The 6,752-nt window shown below is 34.1% G+C and overlaps 1 long non-coding RNA gene across 1 annotated transcript; it reads left to right on the forward strand.

Moving 5' to 3' along the window:
- Positions 1–4,790: 4,790 nt before the first annotated feature.
- LOC128284302 (uncharacterized) lies at positions 4,791–6,094 on the forward strand. Its single transcript, XR_008274693.1, has 2 exons — positions 4,791–4,891; positions 5,912–6,094. It is a non-coding gene; the product is annotated as an uncharacterized LOC128284302 (long non-coding RNA).
- The last annotated feature ends 658 nt before the right edge of the window (positions 6,095–6,752 follow it).

A 6,752-nucleotide genomic window follows, 5' to 3' on the forward strand; every position in this document is an offset into this window, starting at 1 on the left:
AATTCACATAAATCTCAACTCAATATTTTTTTTTAACAACAATCAATATCCAATATCAACTTTTTTTTCATATAATCACATAATTACACATACAATCATTTCAATTCAAAATCAATTCATTCAATAAATAATTCACTTTTCCAATATAACCAATATTCATTTCAATTCAAATAATCAATATATATTCAATATATATATACCAAGTCAATCGATATAAATTCAATAAATTCATCACATTCTAAATCAATCCATTTCAATTGCAAAACACAATAGTTCTCACCTTAACACTTACCATATACATTAAATAAAAAATATAACAATTAATAACTAGTTTCGGATTATAGAAATACAAATCGTAATTTCCGAGCTAATCCTCGTTGACTTTGTCTTTTCCATTCCTAGCCGAGGTCTCCGGTTCAACATTTGTTACGGAATTAAAATAATTGAAAATCATCAACACAACACAATTTAACATTGAATGTTTCAATTTATATTCAACTTTTACCTAAATTTTAATTTAGTCCTTAAATCAAAACTAATTATTTTTCTTACAAAACTAATTCCATCTTATTCAATTTCCACTTTAAACTAATTTCAACTCTCTATTTTCACCATAAAATCCTATTTTCAAAGTTCTTTCAATATAGTCCCTAATATTCAAAACTTATAATTAAATTTACAATTCAATCCATTACTAAATTATAACTTGAAATTCTATCAATTTAACCCCTAATTCTTCAATTAATTCAACATAAACTACATTTAAAAATTCACTAACTGTAACATCCCTAAATTGGGCTTAGTTAGAATAGTGGTTTTGGGACCACAAATCTGACATTAAAATATTTATTTTATGATTATTATGAGGTCTAGGATATGAAACTAAGTATTTTTTAAAGTTTCATGAAGAAATTCTAAGTATAACGTGTCCAATTGGAAATTAGGGACCAAATTGAATAAGTTTCAAAACTAGGGTTCTAGAAGCAATTTGTATGAAATTGCTTTGGATTCTTAATTAGAAGGTCTTAAAGAGTAATTTTCCCAATTTCTAAGTTTTTGGACAAAAATGGGCTTGCATGGAAAATTTTGAAAGTTTTGTAAGGAAGGGCATTTTGGTCATTTGGTAATAAACTTAATAAAAAGGGAAAAATAGGCCAAAATCATGTCCATATTCTTCTCCATGCTGCTGAAAATTGCATGCTCTCCATAGCTAGGGTTTTCAACATTTTCAAGCTTAAAAATAAGTACTCCCTAGCCCGTTTTTAATGTACTTCATGTTTTTGATATCCTTATAACATGCTCTCTCTATTTCTACTCATATTTCAAGCCAGGGTTCATGTTTAGAAATTTACCCATGCATGACATCTACTACACACCATATTCAGCCATCCCAACACACCGTTAAGGGCGTTCAATGCCCAACCAACCCTACACACCATAGAGTGTTTGTCTGACACATTTACAGAAATGCAGCTTAGCTGCTAGATCGTAATGCGATGAAGCGCCAGAACCAGAGTTATGTACGTGGTGACTTAGCCACTAATTCAGAGCAGAATACTTCCTTCTTCACAATATCCTAACCCATGCAAATGCAGATTACAGATATTCACAATAAGTATTCAATTATTCTAAATTACTTCACAAGTAGATAACACAATTCAATATCCAATTAAGTATCACAGTACACATACAGTTATGGTATTTATACGTCTGTCACAGAGTATCAAAGAGTTCTCGTTCAACCATATTCAGATCATTCATACAATGGGAAAGTCAATATCAGTCTTAAACAACATTTATGGCCTCAAAAAAGGGTTTCGATCCCTTTTTATATGCCACACGGCCTGGACACACGCCCATGTCCTTGCCCGTGTAGCTCACACGGCTTGGGCACACACCCATGTCCTTTGCCCATGTGGTTCTAAAACATAAACAGGGAGTTACACGGCCTAGACACATGCCCGTGTCTTTTACCCATGTGAACTCTGCACTAACATGGTCACACATGCCCGTGTGGCTCGAAACTGATGAACAGTGAGTTACACGGCCTAGGCACATGCCTGTATGCCTTGCTGTGTGGCGTCGACATCCATGTTTTCCAGCGACCGAAATTCGCGAAAAATGAAGTTTTCGGCATGCACTTGAAGTAGTTATGATGCAGAAACAACATAAGAAGATTCCAAAACCTAATACGACCATCCAATAATCAATTACACCATCATTCTTAATATTTTACTAAAATCAACCTATCGTCAAAATTATGTCGAAAGTTTCGACGCAACCAAAACTTAATTCGCACACTTACCTCGCATGAAATAGAGGAAACTAGGCTAACATGACAGAGGAACATCTCTCGTAATATCCTCGCCTAAAAAGTAACCAATCAAGTATAGCACAATAATGACGAAACTTACATAATAATTGCACAATCGGCCTCACATACAATGAAGAATTCCCAATTGACGCAGAATCGAGTATAGCAACAAGCAAAAATAAAAGTAAATAAGAAAAGGAAAAGAAAACTATGAACTTAGAGAAATTTAAAAAAAAAAAAGAAAGAACAATAGAATTTCTTTCAGAATGTTTTAAGTTAACCATCCCACCTTCCGCCATTTTACAAAAATTATTTCCTAACACATACGATAGGACTTGAACTCAAAACCGGACAGAATACAGATAGATGCTTAATCAATGAACCAGCAGGCTCATTCTTAACACACATTCACACAGAATTGCACTTAACTACATAACACATGGATAAGGGTTGGTTTTAAAATAACAAAACTTTTAACAATGCAACTTAAACTCCAAACCTTAAACACAATAACAGAACACAGGGGCCACAAATACAGAATTTTAATTACTACAAATTCTCACAATAAAATTCTAAAATTTTGGGACATTACAAAATTAAAATTTAATGATAATATAAAATATATAATAACATGATATAGAATTCTATAATAAAATAGGAGAGCAAACTTTCAAATGTACAAAACATTTAGAAACTTAGAGCATATTTTAACCAAGATAATAATAAACAACAATATATGATAATAATTAATATATTTTATAAGTATTGGTATATAAAACTATTATTATATTATAGATTATAATATATATAGTGTCGAAACCTCCCTTTTTTTAAAAAATGGGATTTTTAAAGATGGAGAGGGTATTTTAAAAACGGGAGTCGCCACCAACCTTTTAAAGTGTGATTGGATCACTTTATAAAACGTTTTGGTCTACGAAATTACGAGAAAATAGGTTCGGAAGTCGATTACTGTAACGCCCCAATTTTCGGGAATCCTGTGAATGTTGGCATAGGTTTAATTATGTTAGTGGGCCTCTAGAAAGCCTAAGCTTAAGATAGAACCCGACAATTTTAGTTAATTTTTGTTCCATAAGAAAAAAGGGGTGAAATTATGAAATAGGACCTACGTGAAAATGTTTGAAAATGCTATAGGCTAAATTGAATTGGCCAAATAAATAGGAGTGCAAAATAGGAGGATTTGCATGACAAACCTCCCATTTTACATGAAGTGGCTAACCATCATGTTGTTGTAGACAAAATGTACACTTGATATCCATAATTTATGGTACAAATTGATACAAATTGATAATAGGTTAGGTAAATGTTTCATGATAATAGGTTAGGTAAATGTTCCATGATAATAGGTTAGGTAAATGTTCCATGATAATGGGTTAGGTAAATGTTTCATGATAATGGGTTAGGTAAATGTTTCATGATAAGAATATCATGTCTTTTGTATTAAAGAATTAAATGGATGAAATATGAAGTTTTATTAAAAGAAAAGGGGTGAAAAGAACAAAGTTTTGTCCATCTTTGTTCATCATAGCTGAAAGTTAGAGAAGAGAAAGGAGGAGAAAGCTCTTGAGTATTCGGTCATTAGGAGGAGGAAAATTGAAGGTAAGTTCTTGGTACCTTGCTTCTATTTTGAGGTTCATGAGTTCTTTTTGATTCTACCTTAACTTTTGAAGTATATTTTGATTTTTAGTTGTGTTGTGAGCATTTAGTCATGAATTAAAATGAAGGAAATGGTTGTTGTTTCATGTTCTTTTGATGAAAAATGGAAGATAGGTGAAGTTGAGCCAAACAAATGAACATGCATGTGCCTTAGATGCTAAAGGGAAAAATCGGCTAACATGTTGTGCTTTAAAATGATGAAATGGAGATTATGCTTAAGTAAAATCATAGATATGTGATGATTGATTGGTGATATACATGTTTAAATAACATGCATGCAAGATAGGTGTATGAAAGAGTGATTTGGTAATAAATCTGCTTGGGACAGCAGCAGTAACGTGACTTTGGAAAATCACCATAAATTGTGGGAGATGAATTAGAAGCTTAATAAATTATGAAATTAAAGCTTGTTGAGTCTTGCTTTAAATGAAATAAACGAGAACATATTTTGAATTCTGTACAATGAGAAATTTGATTCGTAATGAAGAGTGGTCAGATTAGTCAAACAGTGAAACATGGGAAACTTTGAGAAAAATCTGGTATTGATTGGCTAAACCAAAAATTCTGAAAATTTTATGGATAAAAGATATATGAGTCTATTTTCAGGGAAAATTAACGGCACTTGATTTGGAGTTTCGTAGCTCCAGTTATAAATGATTTAGTGACTGTTGCTCAAGAAGACAGCTTGCAGTGAAATTATGATTATGTGGTAAACATTGACAAAAATTTGTTAATGAGTTGCTTATTGATTTCTTATAAGCTTACTATGATATGTAAGTGTGGTTGACTGAATATTGTAAGGGGTTAATACGTAGTTCGTATTTGAATAGTTAGATTAACGTGTTAGTAATCCAATTGTAGGCAGTTCGTGTGTGGATCTCGTCAGCATATCGTCGGAAACAGGTGTGTAACTAACACCCTCTTTCTTAGTCTAGATCGGCAAAAGCGAAAAGCGAAATCAAAAGCGGTATTTTGTAGATTTGCGAAAAGCGAATGCTCGTGAGGTAAATCGATTAATGTTTTTGGTAAGCTGCAAAAATTTGGACTGCAAAGTGTATGATTTCTGTGCCCTCGATATTTTCGGGCTTAATGGGCCAAAATTGAAATGATGGGCTAACGGGCCCAATTCGGTAAGAACCCTCGGTACGTGATTCTGTTAGTACGTGAAAGGTAGGAATATACATGAAAAACCCTAAAATAGATAAATTATTGAAATACCTTTAAAAGTGGAAAATTTACAGTTTTACCCCTAGTAGATAAATTATCGAAATACCCCTAGGGTTAAATTGACCTAAATGCATGTTTGACTGTTGTTATTTACTGCATGCTATGTTCTTATTATCTGGTGCATGGGACTGGGATATTGACGGAGGAAGTACTGAAAGTGGCTTGTCCACGTACTGGAGGCTTTGCCTCAATTATTGATAAGCTGAGCTGACAAGGTCAGAGCTGTGGAGTGTTGGGCTGGGTGGGTTGAGTTATTCCCCACATGGAGTGTATGGCTGGTACGGGTGGAGTGTAGTGGTTGGTGGGTTGAGTAGTCTCCCCAAATGGGCTTGCATATGTTATTGATGTTGCATGTATTTTGAAATGGGCCTATGGGCCATCTCATTATCTGAATAAGGGCTAAGGCCGGTTTATTGTAATCTGAAAAGGGCTTTGGCCCAGATACCACTGTTACCCAAATGGGCTTGCATATGTTTACTGATGTTGCATGTATTTTGAAATGGGCCTATAGGCCATACTGTTATCTGAATAAGGGGCTAAGGCCCAGTTTATTGTGATCTGAAAAGGGCTCTAGCCCAGTACCACTGTTACCTGAATGGGCTTAGGCCAATAGGCTTGAGCTGACTTGGACTTTGAAGGGGTTTTCCTTACACACTGAGTTTCCCCAAACTCACCCTTTTATTTTCATCCACGCAGGAAATCCCCAACCATAGTGGGCTTGGAGCTGTGAGGGAATTCGGAGTGGCCACCCGTTCTGAAAGTTTGATTTTCTTCTGGTGAACTGGACATCCTTTTATTTACGTTTGAAGTTTTGGGTTTTTAAATGTAATAAGGCCGCTTAATTATTTTTGATGGTTTTAATATGTATTACTAAGATAAGTAATACTTATATTTAACTGTTGAAACTGGATAGCTTTAGGGCGCGTTTTCAAAAACAACAGTTGATTTCAAAATAACACGACAACAAGCAAAGCTTCCGCAATGAAAGTATTTTTCCAAAATTAATCACTTTTCCTAAAAATGACTTAATCAAATCGGTTTTCCTAGAAATATCCATGACATTAAGGTGTGGCAATGGCGGTATGCATGTCTAGGATTGGATCCGAAGGGAGCTTGGTACTTAAGCAGTCCGATGGACTCACCACCTCTTTTCCAGTTTCCTACCTGGTGCATAGCTTCCATTCATTTTAACCCTTAATGAATTAATCTTTTGAACATCAAGTACGATTTTCTGGACTTAGAAAGGAAATTTTTTTTTTACGTTTTTGATGTGGCATGCCGGATCCGGCCATAACTTCTGGGCCGGGTTTGGGGTGTTACAATTACGCACGAGGAAGAATTAGCACCCTCGTAACGCCCCAAAATTGGTACCAAATTGAATAATTTTGTCTTAATGTCAAAAGTTTGAAAGAATTTAGAAATAAGATCTCTTTAAAACCGTAATAATTTGAGTTAAAAAAGAATCAAGATTCTTTGGCTTCGAAAGAATATAAACATCATATCCAGCATGACTGGACACGATATTTTTAAACTTTTG

Source organism: Gossypium arboreum, chromosome 11 (genome assembly GCF_025698485.1).
Source record: "Gossypium arboreum isolate Shixiya-1 chromosome 11, ASM2569848v2, whole genome shotgun sequence".
Lineage (NCBI taxonomy): Eukaryota > Viridiplantae > Streptophyta > Magnoliopsida > Malvales > Malvaceae > Gossypium > Gossypium arboreum.